General features: G+C 46.5%; 1 protein-coding gene across 1 annotated transcript in view; it reads right to left on the bottom strand.

The window, feature by feature from the left end:
- Positions 1 to 547: 547 nt before the first annotated feature.
- The window catches only part of MTHFD1L (methylenetetrahydrofolate dehydrogenase (NADP+ dependent) 1 like), a 311,373-nt gene continuing 291,717 nt past the window's right edge, over positions 548 to 20,203 (bottom strand). The window contains exon 28 of the mRNA XM_075339530.1: positions 548 to 786. The gene's annotated coding sequence lies outside the window, so the exon portion shown is untranslated. The remainder of the gene's footprint in view (positions 787 to 20,203) is intronic.

Consider the following 20,203-nt stretch of genomic DNA (forward strand, 5'->3'; position numbering starts at 1 on the left):
AAGTAGTGGCCAACAGAACTAAGGTATTGTCCAGCTGTGACCGGCACTTAAAGGGAGTCTGTCAGCACAGAATGAAACCTTCCCAGCAATTGTTTTACATCTCTTTTTTCCTCTTTGAGTGACAGCTAAATAGATGGAGAACAAGTAGGAAAGAAGGTGCGCTTCAATGTTTGGCCACACCATGGGTGAGCCGAGCGCTGTGTTTGGTTTGAACAGTCATTATGTGCTGACAGTTTATACACTTAATGAAATGTTGATATACAATTTAACAAAGACTTAAGGGGCTTCTCAACAAATCCACCTAATTTTATATTAAACTGGTTAGATTAAAACATGTATAACAGTGTCACACTGGACGGTGTTACACCGATACATGTTAAAGAGGCACGGGATTGGTCACTGCTCAGTACATAGCGAGTGTTGGCTGTAACCACGGCAAAGGAATAAGTCAGATTAACGGTTCAGTAGTTCCAAGGCTTTAGAGCGCTATTAACTTGTAGAAAAACCTCTGGGTTTTGGGATGCAACAGGTTCCTTTTAAAATGGTTCTAGAAAGCAGTAAGCATGTAACTTATATGGAAAGAAATTCTTTTACTTCAGTGGTAATCCGGATAAGTAAAACTCTGCAGTCAGACCAGCTGTCCTTTGCCCCAGACATTTCAAAATTAACATTGTATTTAGAAAGAGAAGACTGTCGACTCTTGGAGGGTCCAGTTGGCTGCGTAGAAATCAAGTAGTAAGCATTCTTGGGATTCACAGAAATTCCAGACACAGGCAGTGAGGAATTCTGGAGAGGAAAAGAAAGTAGATACCCATTTTAATATTTTGCTTCATAGCAGGACTCAAAAATACAAAATTAATTCACTAGGAATAGACAGAGGAGCCATTGTTCAACTAATAATTACGGCAGACACATCAAAATCAGATGAAAGGGGAAGAACAAGAAAAACATAACATTCCTCGCCCCCTAAGCTTGTAAACATCATATATTATCCAACACAGCCTGTGATCTATAACTGGAACTTTACAATTTCATCTTATGGATATATCACATGTACAGCAATTTTATAGTTAGGTACTACATATTAAAGCAGTAGATAAAAAAGACCACCAATAGTGACCAGTGCTGGGCAGCTGCTGCAGAGAAAAATTATAAGCATAGGATGCATCAAAAAGAGGCAAAGATACTGTAATCATGACAAAAATACTGTTTTGCCGCTAGCATTTACTAGTCAGACCACCCAAGAACAATTTTAGGCCGTTTATATAAAGATAACCTAAGGGAATTGAGGAGTCTCACCACAGGGATAATTCAGTTTGGAAAAAGGCAGCTTAGGGGCAGTCTAATGACAATGAACACCTATATATTAGGCTAAGTTCACATTTCCGTTGTTTTGTATCAGTCACATGCGTCGCTTGACGCATGTGACTGATGCGCTGTTCAACGCTGTACAACGGATGACAAAGAACAGAAATCTTTGTCGGATTCTGTTGTGTGCGGGGGGCGGAGTTCGGGGGGGGGGAGCCGAGCGGGGCCGTGGCACTGAGGACGTCAGTGCCACAGGGACTGCAGGACAGGTGAGTGTGTGTGTGTGTGTGTGTATATATAACCATGCTGAATGCGGGAGGGGGCGGAGCTGAGCGGGGGGCGGGGCCAGGCGCTGAGGATGTCAGTGGCAGTGCTGCGGTCTGCATGGCTGGGGACAGGTGAGTGTATCTGTGAGTGTGTGTGTGTGTGTTTGTGTGTGCGTGCATGCATGTATGTATGTATGTATGTATGTATGTGTGTGCACATGCGGAGTGCGAGAGGGGGCGGAGCCGAGCGGGGGGTGGGGCCAGACGAGGGTGTCAATGGCAGTGCTTGTCTGCATGGCTGGGGACAGGTGTGTGTGTTTGTGTACACACATGTGCGGAGTGAGGGAGGGGGCGGGGCCGAGTGGAGAAGTGTCGGCCTCCCTGCACACGTAACCAGACTAAATATCGGGTAGCAAAGCACCCGATATTTACCTTGGTTACCCGATATTTACCTTGGTTACGGGCCTACACCGCTTAGCGCTGGCTCCTTGCACCGTAACCAGGGTAAATATCGGGTAACCAACCAAATCTGGTGACGTGTGCAGGGAGCCAGAGAGCATGCGCAGCGAAATCCGACGGATCTCGCTGCTCAAAAAACGTTACATGCTGCGTTCCTCCCGCCCGGCGGTCAGTCGTTCCACGACTGATCAGTCGGGCGGAGGGTGCAACGCAGCATCATCAGTCACAATCCGCTGCTCATACAAGTCTATGGGAACAACGGAATCCGCTAAACGGATTCCGTTGTTTACAAGAGCAGCGGATTGTGACTGATACATTTTAGCGGAAATGTGAACTTAGCCTTAGTGGACAGTACATATCTTCAAATCTTCAATTTTTACACTTAGGTCCAAAACCACAAACAAATTCTCCGTGTCTAGAGGAAAGAAGGTTTCACCATCATAGACTGATATTTTTTTTTACTGCAACAGCAATGACACTACAGAACTCTGCCACATTAGGTGTTTTTTTTTTTATTAAGAAAAACAAAACTTCAGGCCCTTTTTGAACTTTTTAAAATAATTTAGTACCATAACCTGTAACTCAGGGGTGGACATAGTGCCTGCACCGCTGTATCATAGCCCAGAGGTGGAGGGGACCCACCACCAGTGGCTATTTCAGCTGACTGTCTCTCTTCACTGCAGTACACGCAGCAGGGCCAATCAAAAGCCGGCACCTGACGTTGGCATGCCCCTGATAGGCGGCTCATGGCAGTTACATCAGGATGGGGAGCGTTATTACAGGAATGGGCCCAGGATGGGGGACATCATTATATTGCAGGGGCAACAATAATCTTTATAGGATCTAGAAAGCTGCAAGGGCCCATACATCTAACCAAAATGCAGGTGGAGGCCCAGCAGAGTACCTGATAGCATCCTCTTCCACCTCCTAATATAAGACCATGATAGTGTTATAATAAATTACGGGGTAGGAGAAGATGTAATCAGGGACTTATAATGTATATGTGAGGGAGAAGACACAGTACCAGAATCAAGGCTATGTGCACAAGTTCAGTATTGGCAGGAAAAGCGATGCGTAAAATATATGTTTTTGGTATTCTTGCCCACTCCACATTAGCATGGGCGAAATTCGATGCAAAAATAAGCAGCGTATGCATAAGATTTCAGAAATCTGGATCATTTAGCTTGTACTGTAAAATGTTACATATTTTCCTCAGCCAATCCGTGAGGGAAAAAAAATGCAAGAAAAATGCAACATATGCACATAGCCTTAAAATGAAGTGGGGGAAAGAGTCACAGTTATAGATTAATTTATATTTATAGGGCAGCAAAAATTATACTCAATGGGCACAGTGCTGGCTTATCCATTTATATTGTGAATGGTGTGTGGCAAATTGTATAGTAATTGTGTGGTGCAGATTTGTACTCAGAGGCGCAGTGTGAGGGACTTTTTATTCAGGAAATAAATGTATATATACAATATATGTGACCTTGTTATTTTCAGGGCTACAGTGATCAGTGTGGGAACATGAGTCGTGGTTGAAAGATGTCCACATGAAGGTCTTACCAGATGGAGAAGGAACATCAGAAAATGACTCTAAAGTAGACGAGATGCAGCGGTAAGTCACTATATGCAAATATTTATTCTGTGTCTGTTTCACAAACTGAATTATTCCAGGTCATACATCAACCTCCCTTAGCTCTCATTCACACATGCATGTGAAATGTCCTCGTGCTGCCAGATTTTTTTTTCTATTTGACAACAGACTGACTCAGATTTTCAAGGATCCATTCACATACGTGAAAATAACGGATCGGAGAAATTAAGAGCATGCATTACAGCTTCAAGTATTGAAAATCCTCCTATACTTATCAGTGCAGGTGGTGGCTCATAGCTGTTGCCTGAAATAATACAAGTTGTGGATTTGATTTCTGTGGATTTATGATGTTTATTTATTTAAATTTTTAAAGTGCATAAAATAAAAAAATTAAGCAGTTTTCATTATTTTTTAGTAGGTTTTTTTAGCAGTAAAAATGTACTTATTTTTCCTCTGGACTATAAGGAAATAAATTATATCGGTACATATGAGTGGCTGCTGATAAGTCTTTGGTTTTACCCAGAAAGAAATGAGATACGATGATGAAACTTTACATTTATACCACATATTCTCCACTGATGTCAACACATTTGTTATATCGGTATTCCAAGTTCTGTAAGCCTAGAAAAAAGAAGGATTTCAGTTGTGCCTCATGCCAGGCATCAGCAGCCATGGCATCAGAAATTATGTGAGATTTGGTAAGTTTGAGGTGTTTCTTCATGTTTTGAAACAGATTATAGTCGGAGTGAGCTAGATCTGGTGAATAAGGTGGGTGGTCAACCAGCTGGAAGCCCAGCTCTGGCAGTTTTGCCGTGGTCACTTGTGCAGTGTGAGTGGAGGCATTGTCTTGCAGGAACAAGATTCCTTTGTACAGCTTGCCACGCCTTTTGGCCTTCAAAAGGTGGCTTCAATTGGTCCAAAAGTTCAATGTAACACCTTGCATTGATGGTGGAAACCTTTTGAAGGTAGTCCAGTAGCAGCACGCCCTCCTTACTCCAGAACACAGACACCATCACCTTAGTTAGATATAAGGCTAGATATAACGCCGCACAACCAGCTCTACTCTAATCTACTGTATCCTCACCTATCCCATGTAGACTGTAAGCCCTCGCGGGTAGGGACCTCTATCCTCCTGTACCAGTCTCTGCCTTGTATTGTTTATGATTATTGTACTTGTCTCTTATGTATACCCCTTTCACATGTAAAGCACCATGGAATAAATGGCACTATAATAATAATAATAATTTTTGCACCCTTAACTTCTTTGGACTAGGAGAACCACTGTGCCTCCGCTCTTTGTTTTCAGGGTCATACAAATAAATCCAGATCTCATCCATAGTGACCAGTCGATCCAGGAAGTTTTTAACAGTCCGGAAACGCTGACCAATGGACCGGGAAGTTTTTACTCTTTTACTCGCATGCTTCTCTGATCTGTTGTCAAACATCTGGGGACCCACTTTACAGATAGCTTCCTTATGTCCAAATATTCATGATTAATAATGCAAACACGTTCACGGGAAATCCCCATGATGTCTGCTATTGCTTTAGGTCAGTCATGGCGAACCTTTTACAGGCCGAGTGCCCAAACTGTAGCCCTAAACCCATTTTTTTCCGAAGTGCCAACCAATCCTATTATATAAATAACTGATTGTAACCTTACCTTTGCAGTTTTCTCTTCTCTTCAGCAGGGGGCATCACGCTCATGCATGCTTACCACACATTGAAGCTGAGCCCCTGCCCTTTCCAGACACAGCAGTTGGATTGATCCCTCTGGAAAAAAATTGCAACATATTAGACAGATTTTAGCCTGGAACACAATCAGATTTCACCCTGTAATCCACATCTACATTTCAAAGTCTGAACATCCTGAAGTCCCATAAAGACGTGCGAGTTGCTACCCTCCCCCTTCATTGGGTAGTTCTGTCCCCCTTCATGGCCACTTCCTGATAAACATGTCCCCCATCCAGATATATATTTCCTACATTCTGGTATATTTGTCCCCATCATGGCCCCATCCTGGTAAATGTACTCCATCCCGGCATATTCCCCATCCTGGTAAATGTTCCTCCATCCCGGCATGTACCCCATTCCTGGTAAATGTCCTCTGCTCTGGTAAATGTACCCCATTCCTGGTAAATGTCCTCCACTCTGGTATATGTACCCCATCCTGGTAAATGTATCCCATCCTGGCATGTTCCCCCATGCTGTTAAATGACCCCATGCTGTTAAATGTACCTCATCCAGGCATATTCCCTTAAAGTGGTAAATGTCCCTTTTCCTGGTAAATGTACCCCATCCTGATAAATGTCACCCTACCTGCTAAATGTTCCCCATCCTGGCATTTGTCCTCATCCTGGCATGTTCATGTACCCCCATCCTGGCATATTTCCCCCATCCTTTCATGTTTCCCCCCATCCTGGTAACTGTATCCCCCATCCTGGTAAATGTACCCCTTCCAGCTAAATGTACCCCATCCTGGCATGTTTCCCCCCATCCTTGCAGCCATGTTTCCCCCCATCTTTGCATGTTTCTCTCCATCTTTGCATGTTTCTCCCATCCTTACAGCCATGTATGCCCCGTGCTCCCCACGTTTCCCCCGTGCTCCCCACGTTTGCCCCGTGCTCCCCACGTTTGCCCCGTGCTCCCCACGTTTGCCCCGTGCTCCCCACGTTTGCCCCGTGCTCCCCACGTTTGCCCCGTGCTCCCCACGTTTGCCCCGTGCTCCCCACGTTTGCCCCGTGCTCCCCACGTTTGCCCCGTGCTCCCCACGTTTGCCCCGTGCTCCCCACGTTTGCCCCGTGCTCCCCACGTTTGCCCCGTGCTCCCCACGTTTGCCCCGTGCTCCCCACGTTTGCCCCGTGCTCCCCACGTTTGCCCCGTGCTCCCCACGTTTGCCCCGTGCTCCCCACGTTTGCCCCGTGCTCCCCACGTTTGCCCCGTGCTCCCCACGTTTGCCCCGTGCTCCCCACGTTTGCCCCGTGCTCCCCACGTTTGCCCCGTGCTCCCCACGTTTGCCCCGTGCTCCCCACGTTTGCCCCGTGCTCCCCACGTTTGCCCCGTGCTCCCCACGTTTGCCCCGTGCTCCCCACGTTTGCCCCGTGCTCCCCACGTTTGCCCCGTGCTCCCCACGTTTGCCCCGTGCTCCCCACGTTTGCCCCGTGCTCCCCACGTTTGCCCCGTGCTCCCCACGTTTGCCCCGTGCTCCCCACGTTTGCCCCGTGCTCCGTATGTTTGCCCCGTGCTCCGTATGTTTGCCCCGTGCTCCGTATGTTTGCCCCGTGCTCCGTATGTTTGCCCCGTGCTCCGTATGTTTGCCCCGTGCTCCGTATGTTTGCCCCGTGCTCCGTATGTTTGCCCCGTGCTCCGTATGTTTGCCCCGTGCTCCGTATGTTTGCCCCGTGCTCCGTATGTTTGCCCCGTGCTCCGTATGTTTGCCCCGTGCTCCGTATGTTTGCCCCGTGCTCCGTATGTTTGCCCCGTGCTCTGTATGTTTGCCCCGTGCTCTGTATGTTTGCCCCGTGCTCTGTATGTTTGCCCCGTGCTCTGTATGTTTGCCCCGTGCTCTGTATGTTTGCCCCGTGCTCTGTATGTTTGCCCCGTGCTCTGTATGTTTGCCCCGTGCTCTGTATGTTTGCCCCGTGCTCTGTATGTTTGCCCCGTGCTCTGTATGTTTGCCCCGTGCTCTGTATGTTTGCCCCGTGCTCTGTATGTTTGCCCCGTGCTCTGAATGTTTGCCCCGTGCTTCCCAGGTTTCCCCCGTGCTCCCTATGTTTGCCCCGTGCTCCCCATGTTTCCCCGTGCTGGCTCTGTCCCCCACACCTTGGCACAGCCGCACACAGCTTAAAAATATAAAAAAATAAAAAAAACTCACCGTGCAGCACCGCTCCATCGCTGAATCCTCAGTTAGTTCAGTTCCCGCGTGGCCACAAGGCGCCGGCGCTGCCTACTGACGCTCCTCCGTCTCCTAGGCAACAGGTCTGCGACTCAGGAGAGGAGACGTGTCAGAAGGAGGAGAGATGTCTCCTCTGCTCCAACACCACTTTGTACCGTCGGCGCGACCACACCGAGAGTGCAAAGTGGCTGAATGTGGCGACAGCGCGCGTGCCAGCAAAAAGGGCTCTGCGTGCCCAGTCTGGCACGCGTGCCATAGGTTCACCATCACTGCTTTAGGTGAAATTCATTGATTCTCCAGTATGAAGTTGTGCACAGGATTAACGATCTCCAGAACAACCACCACTCTCAGTCGTCCAGGATGTTCCTCATCATCGGTGCTGAATTGGCCAGTCTTAAATTTGTCAACCCAGTTCTTAACTGTGGAATATGAAGGGCATTAATCCCCCAATGTCTGCGACATATCACCATGAATATCCTCCATGGACTTTCCGTGCAGAAACAAGAATTTTATCACTCCTCTGCTCTCAGTTACTGTGATATAGAATTAGACTCCGCCATTTTGTTTTCCCGTGTGCATAGAACACTGTTGCCATAAGCAACAAACACAAAATATTGAAAACATACAGTACAGACCAAAAGTTTGGACACACCTTCTCATTCAATGAGTTTTCTTTATTTTCATGACTCTGAAAATTGTATATTCACATTGAAGGCATCAAAACTATGAATTAACCCTAGAACGCATACCTAGGGCCTCGCAGGCCTGCTAAGTCACTTGTTTTCTATGGTAGATTTCTATGATTGCGCGTTCTAGGGTTAAAACATGTGGAATGAAATACTTAAAAAGTGTGAAACAACTGAAAATATGTCTTATATTCTAGGTTCTTCAAAGTAGCCACCTTTTGCTTTCATTACTACTTTGCACACTCTTGGCATTGTCTTGATGAGCTTCCAGAGGTAGTCACCGGAAATGGTTTTCCAACAGTCTTGAAGAAGTTCCCAGAGATGCTTAGCACTTGTTGACCCTTTTGCCTTCACTCTGCGGTCCAGCTCACCCAAAACCATCTCGATTGGGTTCAGGCCTGGTGACTGTGGAGACCAGGTTGTCTGGCGTAGCATCCCATCACTCTCCTTCTTAGTCAAATAGCCCTTACACAGCCTGGAGGTGTGTTTGGGGTCATTGTCCTTTTGAAAAATAAATGATGGTCCAACTAAATGCAAACAGGATGGAATACATGCCACTGCAAGATGCTGTGGTAGACATGTCGGACCCCGGCCGATCAGACATTGATGCTCTATCCTAAGGATAGACCATCAGTGTAATAGTAGGTGCCAACCTCTTTAAGAATTAAGCCTTCTTTTGAAGGCTAACTACTTTGTTAGGAGCTTGAAAACGCAGTTGCTAAAATGCAGGTACAATGGTCAAACCCAAATTATGTATAACATGTTTTAGTACAGATCGTTTATACACAATGTTCTTACATTTCATAATTCCTTAGGGTAAATTTATAGTGTCAGAACAGAATGAAGTAGTTGGCTCATGAGGATAGCAAGAGGCTTCTTGTGAGAAGACTACAATACATATGCATTGTATCAAGCAGTTAAAAGGAAATCTGGTTCCACTTGAGCAGTCACGGAAGCAATGCATTATATGTTTAGCAGTTTAAATTTCTTTTATCTGCAAATGTAAAAAATTAGTTGAAGCTTGTTCTTGGCATTACCATAAAATGCATGCACAATTCATGTCCCTATGAACTCCAAAGCCAAAACAGACAGTTTGGCTCCACTAAAAAAAAAAAAATCTAAGAAATTCCCTTTATATTTAAGGAATTAATTGCAATATAAAACTATGGGGTCAAAGGTATAAATTGGGCTCCGATAAGGTTTTATGAGACCTATTTGTTCTCGACCACTTATCTTACCTATTTGATTTTAAAAAGGGCCATTTCCCATTAAGACTAATACAATCTTCACATGTTTTAGGAATGACGAGAATCTTGTCACATTTCTAACATTCCTTATACATTAGTTAAAGAATATGGCTAAGCACATCTCACATCTAAACCTTGTTCTTGGCACCCTACATATGTTCCTTACAAGAGACTGTAGAATCCTTTTGTAGTAACTCACCAATGAGGACTCAAGTTATTTTTTTTTTTTAATAACTCCAATAACAAAGATTTTGTTTCGGCCTGATTATGTCAATCACATTCTGATCAGACTTTCATGAGTGTGAGATCCGATTTTCCCCGAAGTGAAGATTAAAAAAGGCTCCATCTTCTCCATTCTGTCAGTCCATGAAAATTGAACCACTGATGTAATCCGATTGCAGTCTGATTTTAGTTCCACAGTCCCATTAACTTGCATTGACTTTTCCCCGAAAAGAAAAACTATTCAATTCCCATAGTCATCTTTTTGTATGCGATCAGGATTGTATTTTACTCCTTAAAAAGGGACTTGAGACAAGTTTTAGATTTTATCAATATTGCCATTTTCAGCTTCATGATTGGTTCCAAGATACAATCGTCAATTACAAGGCTTATGAAGCTTTAAATACCTCCAGTCTTTCATAATAATTGAGGGTCCAAAATCAAATAATGAATCATTCATTACTTGGTCCTGAATGAGATCTTGAAATAAAATTGATTACATAAATCAGAGTTTGCTTAATTTTTTTCCTTGGAGCTATTTATTCTTCCTTAAGCCAAATGACATTGAAAATGTAGAACACCTCAGTAGGGCCTCCTGATCGGAATCTTGGATTAGACTGAATTATAAAGATTGTGTGCTTTCATTGTGTATTACATTTTTTGATACGCCATAGAGCACCTACACATTGGCTTTTTACAGGTCTGTTCTTAAATGGTTTTGTTACGTCTTACTTTTGCTCGTTTTACCTCTGTAAAATTACCTCTGTAAAAATTCTTGAAATGTTAAATATTGTGAAATCAAACATTTCATGACTATTGGAATTATATCACTGTGCCTTACACTTGAATGCATTAGTATTTGGACTATTTCTTTAACAGGTAACTACTTAGTGACTCTGAGGTTCTTTGGCCAATAGAAGATTACTCTACAAATGTTGAAAAATGAAACACCAAGGTTACTTACCGGTAGCCGTTTTTTCCAGAACCCATGATAGGACCACGTGAGAGAGGGATCCGCCCAACAAGGACAGGAAACCATTCTTAAATAAAAGGGGTGGTACCTCTCCCCCTCTTCAGTTGGTTTCCTGCCCTTGATGGGACAACACATTCTGTGCGGTACAGAAGACTTGTGGGCCAGAAGAGGCCTGAACTCACCCAACCCCGTTCGGTGACCGGAAGAACAGACTGGTTCCTGTGGCACCGTTGTTTGGGGTTGGAGGCGCCGTCCACCAACCCTCTGAGACCTAGTGTCTGTGCTGCTACGGGTGGCACAGACCGTCCGGTGGAGGTCTCAGGATCGCTGCACCTTCCTCCCCCCTGCCGCTCCTCAGCATTCCTTCTGCGGCCTGCTGGCTGTGGGACTTCAGGGTAAGGGGCGCGCTCTGTGACATGCGCGCCCAGAGCACCCTGGGTGATATGGGCGTGCTCAAGTGACATCACAGACCGCGCTGGAAGTCAGGGCTGCAAACATGGCAGTGCCCATTCAGTCCTTTGGCGGTACAGGCGGCGGTGTTCTGGAACAGGGTCTCGCCTGTGATCAGGGTGGGAGGAGCCATGAGTGACCGGAGGAGGAAGATGATAGCCTCAAAAGACCTCTGGCTAGAAGAGATTCTGTGCTTGCTGCTGCCTGTGTCCTCACCAAGGATGAAGACCAGCAACAGCGCTCCCCGACACCTCAGCGTGGACGTAAGGATGGCAATAGGTCCAATGAGGTCAGCCGTCCCAGCCATAGCAGCCAGAGGTCCAGGGCTTCCCGCGGTTCCACCAGGAAGGTGGATAAGCCAACGCGGTCTCCAGATCCGGCACCCTTTGATCTATGGGATGGGTAAGTGATTCACTTTATTAATGGGTCCCTTGTGTTTTTTTCTGTAAAATCACTAGGTTGTACCAAAGAAAGCCACTTCTAAGCGGAAGAACAAGGAATGCCCATTGTGTCATGCGCCGCTTGCGGAACACTGGCAGAGAAAGCTATGTGCTGAATGCATACGCAGCACAATAGCTGAAGAGTCCCCAGGGGTTTACGCTGAACTCAGATCGGCTATCCATTCTGAGATTCAAGATTCTTTAAAGTCTATCCTGAAGAAAAAGAAAAACAAAATAATTGTTTCTGTTTCCAGCTCCTCCTCCTCATCCAGTCTTACATCTGGCTCAGATTCCTCATGGTCTGACAGTGACATAGGGGGTAGACCATATTTACCTATTGAGGATGTGGAGAAACTGGTCAAAGCGATAAGAGCCACAATGGGCCTTAAAGATGAGAAGACCCCAAACTCTCTTGACTGATGCAGAGACAGAAAAGGGGACTGTCACTAATAGAATGAGGATAGAAGAAGCACACTTCTATAAACAAGGCCAAGCCAAAAGTGGAGGTACCAGGACTCTGGCTTAAAGCGTGGCACCGGCGAACCTTTTAATATACAAACAATTTCATTAATTTCTTTTTTAAAGCACCTGCAGCCCACTTATTCCAGAGGAATTGAAAGCTGCAGCTCCTATTACTTCCTCTGGACGTCTGATTTGGCCAAAGAAGTGGAGAGTGGAGTGGATGCTGGTTGATATGCAATGCGAGTCCGGTTGCCAATTTAATGCAAGCCCCGGGAGAAGTAGTCACCACCACTTGAATGGTGCTCGTACTGGAAGTGAGTATATCTATTATTTTATATGGGGGAAACACAGTGATTGAAAAGGAGTTGTCTGAACAGCGGACACCTATAATGCTTGTTTTGAGATTTTCCCCATTTCCTACTGATCCCTCCCCAAATTCACCTTTTTTCTCAACCTTTATGCTGCCTGTAACCCACCTCCCATTGTTTATCCTTTCTATTGGTCAATTCATAATTATTTAAATGTGACAATTTTTAAAGTGCTGTGAACATGAGACCTTTCTCAGATCAATTTATTTTAGGCATCTTTTCTTTAGAATACCTAAAAAAGCTGAAAGGTATATTATATATATATATATATATATATATATATATATATATATATATATATATATATATATATATATATATATATATATATATAAAAAAAAAGGAATGGATCTGTAGATATTACCCCCGTAAGCCAAGTATACCACAGTTTTTAACAGATTCTGAAATCTAATACTGTGGTGCCAAATAGGTGTGTGCTGATACCGCTACAGTCTTGCCTATTTTGCTGAAATCACTCTCACATAGGTGAGACCGATTTCCCTGCAATGCCTCTCCTCCTCCCTGTACTACAAGCAGGGCTGCCACTAGGAATTTCAGGGCCCCATACTGGCAAAAGTTCGGGGCCCCCTTGAGGCTCCACCCCAGCTCCGCCTCCAGCCCACGAATCTGCCATAGTGCCACCGCCACTCTTGGAAAAACTTCACTTCTGCACTACAGCTGCACCAATCACACATTAACCCTTTACATTGAACACTGTATCACACACGCAGCCATCAGATTTTGTTTTGGCCAAAAGATTTTTGTAAGCCTTGTCACCACAACAAGGTGGACTCTTTTGACAGGGCCCTACTCTAACTTTTTTTTTTTTTTTATAAATCTAACTTCTTTGGTATATATTTATTTTTGGTATATCTATTTTTTTTCTTTAAGGGAATGTGTCACATACAGTTTTTAAAGTAATTGAAACCAATTGTGATAATGCACACTTGTGGATTTAGACCTAACAACCCCTTCAAAGGGAATCTGTCACCAGGATTTTAACACCTAATCTGAGCGCAGCATAACATAGGAGAAGAGATCCTGATTCCAGCAATTGTCACTTATTGGGCTGCTTAGTATAGTTTTGATAACATCACTGGTTAATCAGCAGGAGATTATCATTACATGGCTACTCGTCATGCTGCAGGTAGTCCAGCATATTCATGAGCTCTGTATAATTGCTAGATCTGCATCAGAGAAAACATTGATTTTATCACAATGAAAGCAAACAGCCCAGTAAGTGACACATCGCTGGAATCAGGATCTGTCTCTACATTATGCTGCTCTCAGATGGGGGAGTAAAAACCTGCTGACAGATTCACTTTAAGGTTCTTTCAGCAGAAAGATAGATAGAATCATAGATAGATGGCTATAGATAGAATCATAGATAGATAGATGGATATGTGGCGCCCCTAAGGCTTCAGTCACCACAGGGTACTGCACCTCACTTATGGTGCAGTACTCATCCTGGATCCAGAGGAGGTCGGTACCAGTTCCACAAGACAAACTCATATACATATCCAGGTTGCCCTCCCCATTGGGGACCAGGCTACGGTCGGGTCTTAAGGTAGTCACCAAACATGGGGGGCAGCCACCCACTAGTGACAGGGAACCGGGGGAGGAGCAGCCACCATGGGGAGTTAGGAACTTACACAACAGTTAGAGTGTTCTCCAGCAGGAGAGAACAGGAGCGAGACCGATGCGGTTCAGGGTGCAGAGACTTAGGGTGGAACAGACTTCACGTTGTATCACCAGAATCTGCAGGACAGGGGGATTGCATATCCCTCTGACCACCACGAGATCCCGGAGCACAGTTCAACATAGGGTCCGGAGTTGTGATTACAGTCAAGCCCCACAGCGGCCCCGCGTCACCTACACACGTGACAGGAGCTAACACTACACAAACCAGGGTCACTAAGCAGCTTCAGGCCACGGGGATCCATCTTTTAAAGGCGCAAGGAGGAAGGGCCCATCGACCACCATACCGGTTCTACCTCCAACGGATCTGGGATCGTCTGGGGCCCATCACAGCTGGAACCACAGCAGCTGATTCAGCCTTTTGATTGCCGTCGCCCCGCGCTTCAGCGCCAACGGCCACTACTCTCCTCATCATCCTCCCTGGGGCCCCGCTCCACCTGTGGGGAGCAGAACCATCCTTGCTGCAACACCATCCGCCCCAAAGGACAGCGACAGCAGTGCGGCTAATCCCTGGCCACGTACCACAGGTGGCATCACAAGACTATCATCCTCATCATTCCCCCACCATCATCCAAATCCCCTTTTATTGTACACCTCGGGGCCACGAAGCCGGGCAGGGCCACCTGTGACATCCCCCTGACCAGACATCACCGGCCCGGCGACGAGTAACATTTAACCCCTGCCCCGTGGGTGCTAAATATAGATGAGAGACGGATAGCCAGAGGGACGGATGGACAGATGGACGGATGGACAGAGGGACGGATGGACAGAGGGACGGATGGACAGAGGGACGGATGGACAGAGGGACGGATGGACAGAGGGACGGATGGACAGAGGGACGGATGGACAGAGGGACGAATGGACAGAGGGACGGATGGACAGAGGGACGGAGGGACGGAGGGACGGATGGACAGAGGGACGGATGGACAGAGGGACGGATGGACAGAGGGACGGATGGACAGAGGGACGGATGGACAGAGGGACGGATGGACAGAGGGACGGATGGACAGAGGGACGGATGGACAGAGGGACGGATGGACAGAGGGACGGATGGACAGAGGGACGGATGGACAGAGGGACGGATGGACAGAGGGACGGATGGACAGAGGGACGGATAGATGTGAGAGGGAATCACAGCAGGTAGGGGAGATCACAGGAGGTGGGGGTGGGGTCACAGCAAGTGGGGGTGGGGTCACAGCAAGTGGGGGTGGGGTTACAGCAGGTGGGTGTGGGGGTCAGAGCAGATGGGGGATCACAGCAGGTGGGGGGGTCACAGAAGGTGGGGGGGTCACAGAAGGTGGGGGGGTCACAGAAGGTGGGGGGGCGTCACAGAAGGTGGGGGGCGTCACAGAAGGTGGGGGGGCGTCACAGAAGGTGGGGGGGCGTCACAGAAGGTGGGGGGGGCGTCACAGAAGGTGGGGGGGCGTCACAGAAGGTGGGGGGGCGTCACAGAAGGTGGGGGGGCGTCACAGAAGGTGGGGGGGGCGTCACAGAAGGTGGGGGGCGTCACAGAAGGTGGGGGTGTCACAGCAGATGGATGAAGGTGGGAGAGGGGGCAGCAGATGAGGGAGGGGGGCTTCGGCTGATGGGGGAAGCGGTGGCAGATGGAGGGGAAGCAGCAGATGGGTTCAGTGACGCTGGATCAGAGGCAGTGACTGCTGGGGCAATGGCGGCGGCTGAAAGGAGACAGTGTCTGTAACTTACTGATCGCTCTCCTCAGACAGCTTCCACAGACGCCGGAGTGAAGCTGAGGGGGTTGTCTCCGGCCCCAGATCCACAGTGATTGGAGAGACCGGCCTTGTGACCGATCTGTCCAATCAGAGCTGGGGGCGGGTGAAACTGAGGTCACCCAGCTCTAGCCAATGATCGGTGCTACAGCTGCACTGAACATAGATGGATTTTAATGTTTCTGCCATTTTCAATGGCTGAACATTACAGTGGCTGTGATTGGCTGAGCGGCGTTGTCAGCCAAACACAGCCTCCTTAGATCCGGGGAGGAGACACTACCCCCTCCTGAGGTCAGGCAAAGGGCCCCTCCTCCCCGAATCTAAGATATTTGCAAAGCGATCGCAGCTACCAGGGCCGCAATCTCGCCATAACGTACTGGGTATGTCATGGGTCCTTAAGTACCAGGGAGCTATGTCATACCCAGTACATCATAGGTCGCTAAGGGGTTAACACGTTTTCAGGCTCTAGGGGCCCGCTCCCGCTTGGGGCCCCTGTGTGACTGCAGGTGCTGTAAGTGCAACATCCCCGCCCCCTGCCCCATGGGGCCCGGTGAGCAGAGGAATGAAAGGGGAGGGGCCTGTCAGCGTGTCCGGGCCCCCCGTCCTGCCAGCTGCTCACCGGGCCCAGTACAGGAGTCCCAGTAGTAATGCCCTGATGGCGGCCCTGGCTACAAGTCCCCTGTATGGTGTACAAGCAGCGATCTGCCTAAAAGCCGGAGTCTTTGGCCTCACAGCACTTCTCATTTAGCCTGCAGTGCTAACAGATGTTTCTGGCCAGACTCACACCATCAGGAAGAATGGCCACTGTTGCCTGCTTTTCTCCTTGGATTATCAACTATTCCGTCTGCATTTTATACATATGTAAAAGAAAAAAACAAAAACAAATTGACACATTATTGAAAAAATTCATATAACAAAACCTATATTAAAAAGTAGGTCATTTTCTGATGACATTCTCTCTACGATTAGTTATTTTTTCCAAACTTCCAAATTAAATTCCAATAAGAAAAAGCACTTTGTATACGGTTTTATATATTTTGTGTATCTTCCAGTTTATAATAAGGAAAACACGAAACTTAGCAAATGAGAAAGGAAATTGTAAGAATGCAAACAGCACATGATGCAAAGAAATGAAGTTTAAGTTAATGAAATCAATATCAGAATAAACTTCACCGTCAGCCTTGTGACTGAGTCATGAGAAACCATCAATGTTATACAACAAAAAGAAGATGAATAGGGGGCTTTACAAGGGCTGTTCATTGTTTCAGCTGTAAAAATAAGACTCACACTGGCAGCCATGTGAAACCTGCAATTCAAAACATTTCTTAAGTATAGGTCCCCATGTGACATGAAATCCGAAGTTACTTAAGATCTATCTTGCTTTTGGAGAAGCTCTAAGGTTATGACTGATCAATGGATATACTGCTCCCCAAAAAACTAAGAACAGGTAACTTTTAGGATCTATATGAACAAAATGTTGACATTGAAAATTACAAAAAAAAAAATTGTGCATTTTTTTTTAGAACAAAATGACTAATTATTGGTCAATAAAACTAAAATGATCAATGGAGGCCAGGATTCCAAATCACCCTAACATCAAAGTGAAAAAATAAACCACAGAGGGATCAAATTTGTGTGAATTTATATTGTGTATGCCCTCCCAATCCTGAAATTCATCTTCACCCCCCCTTTCCTTTCCCTCGCCCATGTGCCCGTATGCAATCCTAGCAATATCTGGGCATACTCCTGATGAGTCTCTTCTCACAGACATGTATCAGCAAATTAGTGAGCTCCTGGACCATTCGTGGTGCTACTTAGCAGCATCAGGTACACAGATAATGAGCCAGAGGTATTTAATTAGGTTCAGGTCAGGAGAATACGAATGCCAGTTAATGGCATCAAGAGTCGGGGGTACCGTTGGCCTTCAACGGGAGGTCAGTGCAACCCTCTAACGATATGCAGCTCCATCACCAAAAGACTATCAAACCGGTCATGATGCATTAAGTTGCAATAAGCATGTTTCACCATGGTGTCTTCAGACACTTTCACATATGCTTAGTGTTGAGGCCGCTTTACATGCAACGACATCGCTAACGAGATGTCGTTGGGGTCACGGAATTCGGGACGCACATCCGGCATCGTTAGTGACGTCGTTGTGTGTGAAACGCACGAACGACTGTTAACGATCAAAATTACTTACCTAATCGTTGACGAATCGATCCTTTCCCGATTATCGTTGCTGTTGCAGGACGCAGGTTGTTCATTGTTCCTGTGGCAGCACACATCGCTGCGTGTGACTCCGCAGGAACGAGGAACATCACCTTACCTGCGGCCGCCCACAATGAGGAAGGAAGGAGGTGGGCGGGATGTTCGTCCCGCTCATCTCCGCCCCTATTGGGCGGCCGCTTAGTGACGCCGCACGGACCGCCCCCTTAGAAAGAAGGCGATTTGCCGGCAACAGCGACGTCGCTAGGCAGGTGTGTGTGACGGGTGTAAGCAATATTGTGCACCACGGGCAGCGATTTGCTCGTGACGCACAACCGACAGGGGCGGTTATCGCTGTGTGTAAAGTGCCCTTAAACCTGTTATCTGTCAAAAGAACAAGTAACCAATTGTGAAAACTGCTAATTCTGGTGTATTCTATTGCATTGTAAATCAAGATACAGTCTTGGGTTGTAAATCCAAGTCTCAAAACAAAATGTTGCCACAGTTATGGAGTCCATTTGTGACAGTTTGGTCAGAAACCTGCAAACCAGTAGAGACCTGGGAGGTAATTTTGTAGGGCTCTAGCAGTTTTTCTTCTATTCCTTCTCGCACAAAGTGGCAGATTTTGGGGAGGTTGATGAGTTAATGTTCTTCTTAATAGCCCAATTGACTACCTTTGGATAACAGTCCATTGTTTTTGTTCTGTAGACAATCCTGGAAGATGCAGTAAACCTTCTTATGACACCATGGGCCAACGAGGGTGACAAGAGCATTGGCAACTAATATGGCCGCCATCCCCTTACTAACCATCAACACTAGAAGTAGCCGAGGGGTAAACTAACATCCTGTGCACCGCAAACCCAGCCGGAGAACTAGCTATCCTAAAGGAAGGAAAGATGAATAACTCTCTGCTTCAGAAAATAGATAAAGAATAGCAAGCCCCCCACATTCAAAGACTGCGGTGATATAGGAAAACACAATACACCAATAGATGATAGGATTAGCAAAAGGTGAGGCCCTACTGACTAAATAGGACAGGATAGGAAAGGGACTGATGGTGGCCAGAGAAAAACCCTGCAAAAATCCACAAAAAACCTGATAGTACAAAAAGCCCTCAGATCGCTAGATCTGAACTCTGTCCTATACCAGGCGCTCTTGTCATACCAATGAAGAAAAAGCAGGAATCATTACAAATTCAAGAAGCAACAAACACATGGACTAATAGGAGCAATACTCCAAACATAGCTGCAGGAAGCTTCCCAGCTAAGCAACTAAGAGGGAAGATTCCTGCATGCAAATAAACTGAAAACAACCACAGCAAATGACAAACTCAGATAAGAGCAAAAAGAACCAAACAACAAATAAAGAGCCAAGCACTTATCAGATGTGGTCTGGAGCAGGATGAAGCAGGCTGGTGTAAAAAAGAACTGACATCTGGCATAGCCTGCTATCAGACCAGGGTTTAAATAAGCATAGAGTTAGCAATTGAAACGCCCATTGCTCGACACACCTGGTCTATGACCAAACCATTCCTGGCCACAAGAGGGAGCCTCACAGCAGCAAAAGCATAACTGACATTCACAACAGCCAACTGTGTAATCTGAATGGGCTTCAAGTAGTGCAATTTTCATTATTAGTAGCTAGCATGAAGCATTAACAAGACGCAAAACTAAAAAAGAATTAGTCTGGAACGATAAAAGTAATTGCAAGCATTACCTTTTCGAGGCTTGTTTTGCGGTTGCATCTCCATTGCACATCACTTTCATTTACACAAAGGCAGGTGAAACTCATTCATAGTTGCTTGTGCTACCTAACTTGACAGACTGTCATCGTGTCGCCCACCTGTAGCGGTCGCCTAAGGGACGTCACTCCACCTTCTGGGACGCCACAGGGTCTCCACTTGATTACCGCTGACAACAGGTATGTCAAGTTATTTACATCTGAGTCGTGACGCCACTCTCGGTTTGCGGTCAGGGTTATAGGTGACCGCCACTGCAGTTTAACGAGCGTCTGGGGCTGATGGAATCTGCAGTCGGGTGGTATGGCCTCCTGAGAGTGAGGCTGGCCCCAGAGGCTCGGGGTGTATGTGTGTAGAACAACAGGTCGCAGAAGAACTCAGTCTCAGTCCAAAGTGTCTTGCAACTGGTTTTTACTCACTTTCAAATGCTTCAAGTGGCACCCGGGCGATACACCAAGAGAGAACCAG

The sequence above is a fragment of the Anomaloglossus baeobatrachus genome, chromosome 3 (assembly GCF_048569485.1).
Source record: "Anomaloglossus baeobatrachus isolate aAnoBae1 chromosome 3, aAnoBae1.hap1, whole genome shotgun sequence".
Lineage (NCBI taxonomy): Eukaryota > Metazoa > Chordata > Amphibia > Anura > Aromobatidae > Anomaloglossus > Anomaloglossus baeobatrachus.